This window comes from Punica granatum, chromosome 4 (assembly GCF_007655135.1).
Source record: "Punica granatum isolate Tunisia-2019 chromosome 4, ASM765513v2, whole genome shotgun sequence".
Lineage (NCBI taxonomy): Eukaryota > Viridiplantae > Streptophyta > Magnoliopsida > Myrtales > Lythraceae > Punica > Punica granatum.
The window spans coordinates 15,394,003-15,407,469 of record NC_045130.1 but is presented as its reverse complement, the minus strand read 5'-3'; positions in this window follow the sequence as shown (position 1 = coordinate 15,407,469).

Here is a 13,467-nt window from a genome sequence, read left to right as displayed (position 1 = left end):
ATCATAGGGAAAAACATATGTGAAATTACGACATTCTGTACGAGTTACGAGTCTTCTGAAACATTTTAAGGACTTCATTATTCTGGCTCACACAACCCGATATGAGTTCCCCCCCCCCCCCCCCCCCCCCCCCCAAATCTCCTCAGACTCCATTGGTATGTCATATCCTATTGAGCAATTTATTAATTATTCAGGTATCTCAGATCGCCACAAAGCATTTCTAATTGCTCTTGATTATGATAGAGAGCCGACATCTCATTAGGAGGCCGTTTGCGATTAGAGATGGAGGGATGCCACGGCGGAAAAAAATCATGCTCTTGAGTCGAATAAGACTTGATAATTGAGCAACTTCCTCATGGGAAGTGTCTAATCGAATGCAAATGGGGGTATAAGATGAAGTGCCGCGCCGGCGGGAGTATTAAAAGATATAAGGCCTAAGTAGTTGCAAAGGGCTTCACTCAAGTGGAACGAATTGATTATTATGAGACAACTGGTAACTAAACTAGTAACTGTGCGTTGTCTTTTAATTGTTGCAGTGGTGAGGGGATGGCATATTCATCAAATGGATGTGAACAATGCGTTCTTACATGACAATCTTGACGATGAAGTTTATATGGAGCTGCCGCCTGGTTTTTCTACTCTATCAACCGGGAGAATGTGTCAACTTTGCAAGTCCTTGTATGGTCTTCGTCAAGCATCGTGGAACTAGTTCTCAAAGTTTGCCGATGCACTTCGACATTAGGTTTTATCCAAGCAGGTGTTGATCATTCACTTTTTACCTATAATTGAGATAATGTCTTTCTTGGTGTGTTGGTTTATGTGGATGATTTACTCATAGTCGACAACAGTTCTAGCCATTGTGCCCCTTTTAAAGTGTATATGGATAAGTGTTTGCGCATTTAAGACTTGGGATCTTTTAGTTATTTCCTTAGTATTGAGATTACTCGGCTTGATTATGGTATCTTCTTCATTCAACGTAAGTATGCTCTTGATATATTGACTGAGTGTGGTATGCTAGCATCGTGACCATCATCGTTCCCTATGGAGCAACATCATCGACTGTCTACCGGTTCCAGTGATCTGTTGTTTGATCCGGCCAAGTATGGACTTCTGATTGGGAGACTTATATATTTGAGTATTATTAGGCCGGACCTCAGTCACCCTCTCCACATTCTTGCATAGTTTATGCAAGAACTGCGTCAGGATCGTTGGGACATTGCTATATGGGTTCTTCGGTATTTGTAGCAATCACTTAGTCAGGGAATCTTTCTTCGGCCTAACTCAGTTGAGCTCAAGGCTTTCTGTGATTCTGATTGGGCAAGCAGTCCACTAACTCGATGATATGTCTGGGGTTATTTAGCTATTCTCGGAGGTTGTCCGGTTTCCTGGTAGACGAAAAAGCAAACTACATTTTCTTGCTCATCTGCAGAAGCAGAGTATAAAGCCATGGCTACAACGGTTAGTGAAGTGATCTGGTTACGGACCCTTCTTTCTTCTCTTGGTGAGCGGATGACGTCGCCTACCCGATTGTACGGTGATAATCAATTGGCACTCCACATTGCCACCAATCCGATTTTTCATGAACGAACAAAATATCGAGATCGATTGTCACTTTGTTTGTGAACATCTCAAGACAAGTGTTGTGATGACCGACCATTTGCCTATGAGATTTCAATTGATAGATATCTTCACCAAGGCACTAGGACGAGACCGCTTCCGCTTCATTCTTTCCAAGTTGGGCAATCGGGACCCTCTTGCTCCAACTTGAGGGGGAGTATTAAGAATTAGGGTATCTTCGAGTATCTTTAATTGTATAGTTGTATATGTTGTATATTTGGATAATTGGTTTATATTAGATAGTCCTAGATATTAGGCTTAGAACGTTACAATAAATTATTTCGATTTCCTTTTTCATGTTAGGCTCCATGCCTATTTACTTAACTAAACATTCTAAATACGATTGAGTTGGATTATTCCAAACTTCACATGGAGCATTTACTAGCATGACTTTTGTTATCTTATGTAGGGATGTGCACGGATACAGAGTATACCCGGAACTCTTCAAAACCTCACTCAAGACCTTTGGTCTCTACCTGGACCCGGGGAAAAAAATGGAATCACTTCTTATGGACTCGTTAAGAATGATTTTGATCTAGTTCATGGCCTAACCTACATCCAACTGAATCCGTTAAGAATATAGTTTCATCTGAATGCTAACTGAAATTTGGATCAATACCCGTTAAGGTAGGGTTCGGGTAACTCGTATTGAAAATAGATTAGGATTCGGATATTAAAATACGAAACCAGTGAAAAGAGATTCCGGTTCTTGCATATAGGCTATCCAAAACTAGAACCGGAACCGATACCCGACCTAGATAACAATTTCTCCAATTATATATATATATATAGCTATATTAAGATATTCCTATATTTAAAAAATAGTCACTAATTTAAAAAAAAATCTAAATCTATGTCACCATTCTGTTTTGCGTTATTACTGATTACGGATGAGACATTTTCGATTTTATTTAGCGAGACAAAAAAATTTACAAATTTCAACAGGGAACTTGGAACATGTGATATTGTCAGCACCCTATAAAAACACGCATGCGGGCCCGACGAGAGTCCACATTCGGGTCCATACAGATATAATACAGATTCAGGATAGGCTCCGGTTCTAGAACTCAACTGGGTAGAGTCCGGTTCCAAAATCTTGAACTTGTCACTTACATGGTAGGATCCGAGTATCGTAAAAAAAAGGGTATCAGAACCCGCACGCTCCTAATCCTACGCACCCTGCTATCTTATGCACCTCCTATTCCCTTCTTGCATCCTTATCATCATCTGTTGCAAAAAACCGTCGGTTCTCTACATCATGCTTACATGCATTTATATATAGATAAAAAGCACCATATGGCATATGATTTGGCCTTTTTTTTTATGGGTAGACTACAACTTTCGCCATCAACTTTTCAAAATGTCATCATTTTTGCCCATGATATATTTTTGCCGACAAAACGTTTGCAATCTATATAACAATTATGCCCCTCCGTCAACACCCTTAACTGAAATGTGATATGGCTGCTGACGTGGATTTAATGGTGCTAAAAGATATTCTATTTTAATAGACTTGAGCCAAAATGACGTTGTTTGGTATTTTCATTTTTTATATTTTTTTAAAAAATCCCATTTTCTATCGCACAGACTGGAGACAGACAAGAGAATAGGGGAAGAAGAAATGGAGTGGCGATGGCCTCCCTTACGATCGATCGCCACCGTATGTCTACTACTAGCAACATCTCCTTTCCAGTGAGAAGCTCATCGCCTCGCCGGCTACTCCTCCCCAGCAGTTAACGTTTCAAGCTCCTTTTCATCGCCACAATTCGACAAGAAGGAAGAAAGAAATGGAAGATGGAGATCGAGATAATGCATAATATCACAGGCACAAAACGCAATAAAAATTGAACAAGTAAATTACCACCATTCCTTAAGGACTAAATTTGATTTTCCGTTTGACCAAATTCCACATGTGAGAATCCGACGATCGACGACGGACATTGAGCAAACCAAGGAAAACAAGCAACAAAGCGCGAAAGAAGACCTCCACGTTTTGTGCTCGACGAGATCAACCGAATTGAACCTCCTGCCTCTTCACAGCCACCATGCCACCATCTTCGACTATCCGTTGTGCAGCTCCTCACCTCAAACTCTTTCTGATGAGATCTCTGGCTCTGCCTTGTCTCTCATTGCAGTTCCCGGAGGTTCGACGACCCTCTTCTGTCGCGACCCCTTCTTCAACAACTACCCATGGTCGTTGAGCCTCCTCATTGCTTCCTTCGATGCCCTTGTCCTCCTCACTCAGCTCCGGCCTCAATTGCAGAAGCAGAGACACAAAATCCAACCTAGCTCTGCCATGTTTCTTTGTAGCCCAGCTAGGCCTTTCGATCAACGACATCTCCAGCATTGACCACGTCCGGAGGGGCGGCCGGGTCTTGCTCTCCCCTTCTCCCTTCTCCCTTCTCCCCATCTTCCCATTTACATCCAATTGGGAAAAAAACACTTGAAAATACAAAACAACGTCATTGGCGCCCGACTCTATTAAAAATATATATTTTTAACACCGTTAGCTCCACGTCAGCAGCCACGTCACATTTCAGTTAAGGGTGTTGACGGAGGGGCAAGATTGTTAGATGGATTACAAATGTTTAGTGTCGATTGGTGACAAAAATATATCTGTGATAAAAGTGGTGACATTTTAAAAAGTTGAGGGTAACAGTAGTAATTCACTCTTTTTTTATTTTATTTAGCATATACTTTCAAAATTGTCTGTGATAGCATGTGATTTTATTTTAGTGTGTCAAATTTAATACGACATTATTTTTTGTCCAAAATTTAAAAGAAATGTCGACATGGTCATTGCAGCCACACCCTTGTGGGCCCCACAAGTAGGGCCATTTTGTGAGATTGGCATGTTAGTGCGACACATTAGCATTTCCAGTAATTTTGAATGAAATATATATGATGTGTTAGATTGACCAAAAAATAAAATCATGAATTTTGAAAATACGTGTTAAATTTAACGAAAAAGGCCAAACGACCGGCTATATGGCGCTCTTTACCTGTATATAGACATGAGTGCATGTGCGCGTGCCAGGGTGTGTTTCTAGGGTAAAAAAAAGTACAGCCAATAATTTTCCTTCGGAAAAAAATAATTTGAGGACAAAAAAGAGCAGATATGCATGTTATAAGTAATTTGGTGATTGATTATGCTCTCCATTTTGATTTGGGCTGAGGCATGCAAAGATTTTGACAGTGTCTTCTATTGGAAAACAGTTATGATTTTCTGTTTCTTTTGGAATGTTTTCTTTTCTAGTTTTCCGAAAGTGGGAAAAAAAAAAGAGTTTTCATATTTGGATCGTGAGGAACAATAAGAGTAATTGTTCCCCTTCTTTTCATAAGAATCACTTCTATATGAGAAAGAAAGCACCATGTAATTCGGATAAATTATGCTTTGTCATCAACATCTGAGCTTTCTATATAAACTACTTTTATATTCAAAATGGGATGTTCCTATTTATAAGTGATGGTAATAATATCATATGATTCATATGTCCTAGCTATGATTTAACCCTAATCTGGATTCTAGCTAATGATGTCTTTCGAGATAAGCTAATAAAGATGTTAATTGGTAAAAATAAGGTTGAGATAGTCAAAATGCGTTCTTAAAGAAGTTAATATTGCGTTTGGTTTGTAAGTAACATTTTAAAATCAGATTTTGATTTTGAAAAAGAGTGGTATAAATGGTTATGTATGAAGCTCACCCTTTAACTTTGTATGAGTTATATAATTTTGATTTAAAAAAAAGAGTTATATAAATGGGGTCCACCCTTTGACTTTATATGAGTTATTTTGTTTTGTTGTGAGTAGAATTAAGTTAAAGTAAGATTTTAAAATGCAACTTTGAATCCAAATAAAGCATAAATTTTTTATTCATCATTTTTTTATAAATTGTGATTCTCCAATTTTTTTTTCTATGTGCACTCTAGTATTGGTAGTCCAATGAGTCGCGACTAATTCAATTCAAGTCGATTCAGTCAATTAAGAGATATAAATCTCTTTCAATCAAGAATTCTCCATTCACAATACTCAAATAAAAAAATCTTTTATAAGGAAACAAGTGTCGAACTGTTTGAATTAATATTTAGTGATGATTCTCCATTAACCATGTTTCAATTTTTTTTGAGATATTTTTTTGCTGGAAGTATCCCTTATCCTCGTGATAAGACGTGGGACCAACAAAGAGCATGCCATGGAGTTTTCTTTGGCCATATTAGCCAGCAGAAAATGCAAAATATAACCATTGATAAAGCTAATTAATAAGGCTTGACCAAAGTACGTATTGTATATTAACACAAATTGGAAAAATTAAAATAAAGGGAAAAAAAGGTGGGGGGGGGGGGCGAATTGGTGGGCCCAAATGTTTACTGAGGTTGATGAGGGGCCGTTGGGCCCCGCAGCCGGAGCCCGCTCTTATGAATGAGACCCGAGCGGCCTCCACCCAAAAAGGCTGGAGTTTGGTGGGCGGGTGGGACCGTGGGGCCCCCTTTATCATTTAATTGTACCATTGCTTGCGTACCATGTCATCAATCAATCACATAATTTCCAGCTACATCTATACTCACTTGCAAGTCCTCGACTCAAAATTTATTGAAAAAAAAAGTGCTTCATTCTTAAATGTTTTAGCAATAATAATAATAATTATAATAAATATAAGCAAAATTTGTTTTCTTCACAAATTATACTTTTTTTACTTGAAAAATGATTAACTTATCTTAGATCAGATGCTACCGTAATTCGACATAAGAAGCTTATGGGGAAGCTTAAGAAATGAAAGATTAGACATAAATGTACAAGATTCTCCATTAACCTTCATTTATAAATGTTTATACCAAAAAAAACAGAGAGAGAAGAACAAATAAATGTTAGCAAACTTTGTTTCCTTAACAAATTATATTTTTTTCGTTCAAAAAAACAAATTTTATTTTTTTCACTTGAAAAATGATTAACTTATCTTAGATGTAATTAACCATAATTCGACATAAGAAGCTCAGGGAGAACTTAAGAAGGAAAGATTCAGCATAAAATGTAAAAGGAGACTTTAGCCATGTGTTGAGAGTATGAATATTTAGTCCTCGATTTAATTGCATGGATCTTATGATTGCATTTCAAATAATGGTCGACAGTAAATGAACTTTATGATGCCAAGTAAATTGGAGCACTTGTATATATCAAGAAAACGCTAAAATAGATTCATGTTTGAACTTCTTGTTTGCGAGTGATTGATTAATATATTTGTTAATTTTCTAATATGGGGTAAATTTGAATTACAAATGGTCATCCGCGTGTTCGGACAATAACGATTGCGATGGACCCATCAGAAGTAAATAATTGCACATGATATTGCATGCATTTATTTGATTTTATATAAGCTTAAAAGGAGTAATGGTCTTATTTGGTCAAGGAAAGGATCCAAAATGGGATATAAGCGGGTCCACACATGACGACATTTAGTGGAAGTTATCTATCATTTTTACCAATATATTAATCAACGACTAGGCGAGAAAAGTAATTAGAACATCCACTGATAGTGGGAAAAGCAATATTAGCCACTAATAATTAAATTAATTTCCTAAACAGATAAATTTTAGGAAGGGGGAGAATGCCAATCCTGTGGAAGCTTCCACAGGATATTTTTGGCCAATAAAAAAGAATATTTTGGCCAATAAAAAAAAATAAGAGAGAGAGAGAGAGAGAGAGAGACAAAAGATGAGGAAGAAAAAGGGTTGAGATGTGGAAAAACCGGTGACTCCTTTTTTCTAAATGAGAAGGACAATATTTCTTGGATGTTCAATCAAGTTAGTCATACCGACCACTTGTGTCTACTTGCTTTGATTTAGGTAATCACCCATATCCAAGATAAGATTGCTACTTTATGGTCATTAATATCCAAGATTAAAATTTTAATTTGATGATCAACATGGACAGGAAAACTCTTGATTATATAAAAAGAAAAGGAAAAAAAAAAAGAAAATTTTGTAATTAATCAATCACATATGACATTTTTAAATCTCATAGCGCCATTCATTGACCTAAGTGACAATGTCAAGGGAGAACTTGAAGTTGAACATCAAGTAGCTCCCGAGGTCTAAATAATGATCATTGCGTAACTAGCAGTAGAAACCATGCTAGGATATAGTATAATTCTCATTAATTATATTCACTCAACGTGTAAGGTTATAACTTGGAGGTGACCCCTTATCAATTTTTTTTTTTGAGGATTACCCCATATCATTTTCATATTCTTTATCCTATCCAATTGCTAAGTTTAGTTATAATATGAGGTTGGTAGTACATCCACATTAGCGTGATTTCATCACATAATTAATGCTGTTTAGAGGCGGTTAATGCATCACATTATAAAGCTTGATGTATTGGTTCTAATGAAAGGCCATATATTCATATTTAGATGAGCCAGTCTTCGTGGGACCTTCCTGACTGGACCCACCCAAGAATTAATGCAGCTAGTAGTTAATGGAACCAAGCTCCCTAAAAAAAAAATTAAAAATTTATATATATATATATATATATATATATATAAAATATGTATCTAAATCTAAATTAGAATGTTATCCTCATTGAAGCTACGGAGCAATCTGGGGCAACGTAATTGTAATGGAAAAATAATGAAATAAATTTATTTGAGTTATGCTCACCTTCAACCGGAAATAATTCTAAAATTTATTTTTATCGACAGAAAATTTTACCTTTATTTATCTTTTTCTCCCAATAAAAACATCTTGATTCATATGTATATCCTCAATTTTATGTACCATAGCATATGCTAACCAAGCATATCGATAGCAGGAGTCATAGGTTGACAAGTGGTACAAATAATTGACACAATTTTTAGACTGATCTTAATTAGGATAAAGTGGATCTTTTTTTTTAATCTATTGTTTCTTTTGATATAAGGAACTCTTTTGATATTTAAATGATGAAGCAAGCATTATATATATAGGTTAATTTAACCCGGAAGCTCAGGGGCCGGGGAGCGAATTCTTTCTTAAATTTTAATGAACCACTAGAATGTCATGAGCAAGAGAAGCCATTTAAGTTTATGCTACAGTTAGAATCGATTGTATTTTGTGTAAACAATGTTCTCATGTGTGTCTACAATATTTCACATCATGGAAAAAGTTAAATTCAAAGTTAAATTAAGGAACCTGAACGCATCATATAAATCAAATTGAACAAATCTTTTTACATATTTTGGGTATACAAAGCTTTTTAAATTTATCCACATTCTTTAACAAAAAATAAAAACGATTGAGGAATGGGTCTTATTGCGATAGACGTTGATTTGAAACTAAGAGATCATGAGTTTGATTCTCACCAGTGAGACTTACATACCCTTTTATTTCGCATTATTTCATATCTTTGTATTAGACTTACGAGCCTTCTTTATGACTGAAAAACAACTTGATATCTGAAATTAATATTTCTAGATATAAAATACTTTTAAATAATTTAAACCCCAATGTATGTTACATAAAAAATTGATGCACTCGTTGGATCAACGATGACATTCTTTCTTTCTCCATCGATAAAATAAGTAAATAACATTCGAAAAGAAATTTAAAATAAAGTTGTTTCCCCTTCAAATCTAATATAGGTATTTACTTTTGGCTCTAAAATATCATGCAATAGAAAGTCTTGATTTGTGTAACAATATTTTGCCACATCAACAGTTTCAGAAATTTAACGGCCTCTCAAATATGAACTCTTCATATTCCTAAATTTAGTTTTTAGACCCCCACATAATTGAAAAATATTTAAAGAAAGGGAGAGATGAGGATAAGTTTTTTTGTGCTGTACTGGTAGAGACATGGCTAATTGTGTCCATTGTTTCATGTTCAAAACTCTCAATTCAATTTTTCTCATTTTTATTATTCTTTTACTTTCTTATATTTTGTTTTTTTGAATTTTTTTTTCTTTTTTTTTGTTGCATGTTAGTCTCATATTTTCTCCACTCTTCCTACATTCTGTTATCAATACCTTCTCTTTTCCTTTTGTTTTCATTTTCACATATGCTCTCATTACGGATAAAACTACCAAAGTGAATATTATCATTAAATAATTTATTGAACCTTAGACAACTTTCATACTATGGATATATAGAGTTGTATAAAAATAAGTTAATGTCTATTGTCTCTTATTAAATTTAACATGTTTTATACTCTTTTATTTTCAATATGGTTTTTAATTTAAATATTAATCACTTTTTTATATGAGGAGTACTTGAATTTTGTATATCTAAATTAGTAAATGACTCTATATACAGTTGTCTTCATCATTTTTAAGGTAAAATTCTTATGATATAGCAAAATTGTTCTCAAGTTATTTTATGAGAGAATCACGTAATATTATAAGGACTTTTTTATTTTCTTATTCCAAAAAACTTTTGAAAATATTATCATAATTGTTCTCCAACCTTGAACAATTTTTGTCTTTTAAGAATTGGTTATTTATTGATCAAACCATTTTCATCGTCACCACCTTATTATTGATACTTTTATTCTTATATTTTACTCTAAAAATTGTCATAACAGCTTATTAAAAAAAATCTTTGACTCTATAACATATTATTCTTTTTAATAATTTTTTGGATTATAAGAGAGGTCCATGGGTCTAATATATTCTTTTTAATAATTTGATAGCACTAAGCCAACACTATCTTAAACTAGATGAATAGGCCCGCGCATATGCGCGAGCTAGAATGGTTGCGATAATCGATAAAATTTTTGTTATAACTCTACAAAAATAATTTGTATCTTTATCATTGTTTATATTAATTATTCTGGTTGACTAATATTATATATATTCTTAGAAATTTAATATTTCAATGAGTGCCTAAACTAATATATTTTCCTGGAAATTTAGCTCTGCTCAACTCAACTCTATTTATCTTCAATTCAACAACATAATCATTAATTTTTTCATTTTTAAAATTTTTTTTAACCATTCAATTCAATTTTTAATATTAAATTCTCTCAACTATTCATTATTTTTTTCACAATTCAACAACACAATCATTACTTTCTTTCAACTATTCATTACTTTTTCACACTTTTTTTCATAATTCAACAATACAATTATTACAAACCAATTAAAACCAAAACTCAACTCAACTCAACTCTAAAATCAAACACATTCATGATTGCAAATGCCTCAATCAAAATGTAAAACCACCAAGCAAAATATGAACAATTTAATAGATTTATTATGTTAATCTTTTCATCATCCATGATTGCAAATAATTACGATGTGGCAACATAATATTATACTAGTTGTGACATGGCTATTGGCGGTCAGATAAAGGGTCATGTAAAGAGAAGTCTCATTCGTCCTAAGTGGCACTTCTCGATACTTTGACCCGCCTTTTAGTATTTTAGATAGATATAGATATTTAACTTTCTTCAATTACTAGTTACTTATATTTAGTATATGTTTCTAATGAAATGATTGCCATATAATAAATAATAATAAAATTACTTTTATGGAAAAAGTCACAAGATTTACAATCATGTAAGATAACGATAAAAAAAATAAGTATTGCGCCAGCGAAGCGGGGTTCTTGTACTAGTTATAATGTGTCCTTTTTTTTCCTTTTTGGTTGAATCTCTAATAGATTTTCTTTTTTGTTTACAATCTTTAATTAATTAATACCATTGCCTGTGAACAAAGTGAAAAATCCAATAACAGTATATTCGTTCTCGAGAGTTCTCCACCTAAAAGTAGGAAATTTTTTTACATTAATCGAAAATAGAAGAATTTTTTATCTATAAAAATAAATTATAGAGAGATTTGAATATCTCTTTCTCGAAGTCCCGTCCCCATATATGAACAAATAATAATCACGAAGTTTCATTATTAAATGGTGCACTGCACACCGTATCTATGTACACACTTTTCATGCATTTCCTTTCTCTAAATTATTAATTAGACTAATAACGGAAATAGTTATACATATGTGTTTATATAACTATTTAGCCAAATAAAAGTCCATATATGTTTTAGTTTAATAACCTTATTAATTTATTGGTGTCTGTAGAAGCGACAATAAACACTCCCAAATTGGGAAAGATAATATTAGACACTACTTTCTTTGCAATATGTCCACTCAATATCCAATCTCGTTAGAAGATGTCCAATCTGCAAACACAATTGGCTAACCCTAAGTAATTAGTCAAACACAACCACAGCCATATGCCTCGCAAGTGAATGATTACTCAATCTAGGATGAAACAAAAGATGGTTATATGGATCTCTCTATATATATATATATATTCAATGGATCGTTTTTTTTTTCATTTAGGTAGGTATTCAGTGGATCTTATTAATTTCTTTGATCAATAAATTCCAACTTGTTATAAATATATGATTGTTTCATTAATTCGCAATACATCATTAGAAGATGGATCCCAGCGAATATCAAATGAAAAAAATTGAGAAAAGTAATTCATTCCATTTATGTCCGAATCCGATGGTTGGTCGATCGGATCATAGAACACTTAAATTATTGTTAGGTTGGTAGAAACAATATGCTAACTACAGACACAGAGGTTAGTTGCCCCCACAATATATTATTTTTTATTATTTCAGATGGCTTTTATCATATTTTTATTTATATTATTGTGATGCTTTTTTTTGTTCAACTTTTATAATAATTGTGCTGTGCAAAAAGATAGGTTACCAACCACTCCATCTGACCCATTATCTCCTCCTCTCACAGCTTATCCAAATTCCTTCCCTCCAATTGAAAATTGATCCCTCCCTTTTTCGTTTTTACATAAAAGACAAAAACCCCTCAAAGAATCTAATTCATAAGATTAAAAGCTTCAAAAGAGAAATGTGGAGGGGGTACTCCTAATTCACACGAATCAACTACATAATCACTTTTCCTAATGAATCCGCTTCCCCATGGCTTCGATCCAGAACAACGGTATTCAATGCGTGTAAAAGCAGGATTCGTATTTATTATTATATGTCAAGACATGTCTCTTAATTATCAGATATATATATATATATATAATATATATCAATGTACTTTTTACACTCAAAACCTCGAAAATATATTACCACACAATATCCAACATATTGCACATGTATATTGTGAATAACGCTTATTAGAATCTTTAACTCAAATAATTCGAATGAATATTTCATTATAATAGACTTATGAGATCTCTGGTAACAAAATAAATAAATAATTTGAATGAATAAGCTGAGATAATATATAATCGTCTCTTGACCTATTTGAATCTTGAAATCCTTACAATATAAACCATGACCATGACCACTAATTTCTTTTTATGCCTTTACACATATATACCAATTCATTGTCAATTTGGTTTGTGGGTGGACCTCAATGGCGTCAAATAATGTCTCCTCTCTTTCTCCAATTCAAGAGATGATTTTTTTTTTCCTTTTTTTAGTTTTGTCGCATATATGTCTGTTCCTATCATATCACTATATATAGAGCTTAACCAGCTCATTGATCGATCGGATCAACAAAAAGAAAAGCATCTAACTGATTGGAATGGAACAGATAAAATTCAAAAGGATCATTGATGTTGGGGGGAAGAACATATAAAGAGTCAAAAAGGAAATAGAGCCTTTTGTTTCCTTTCCCCTTCAGCTTTGTGGCTGATAGCAGAAAAGATCATTTAATGATATCCCTTCCTTTATCCCAACCTGCTCCAGATTACAACCAACCACCATTACTAGGCCTCCCCCCTTTAAAAATATCTTCCATACTCTGAGCGAAGGGGGGAGCAAAAAAACCAACTTTTTCTTTAAAAAAAGAAATAAAAAGGATTCTCTTTTTTGAGGGAAAATGAAGGGGGG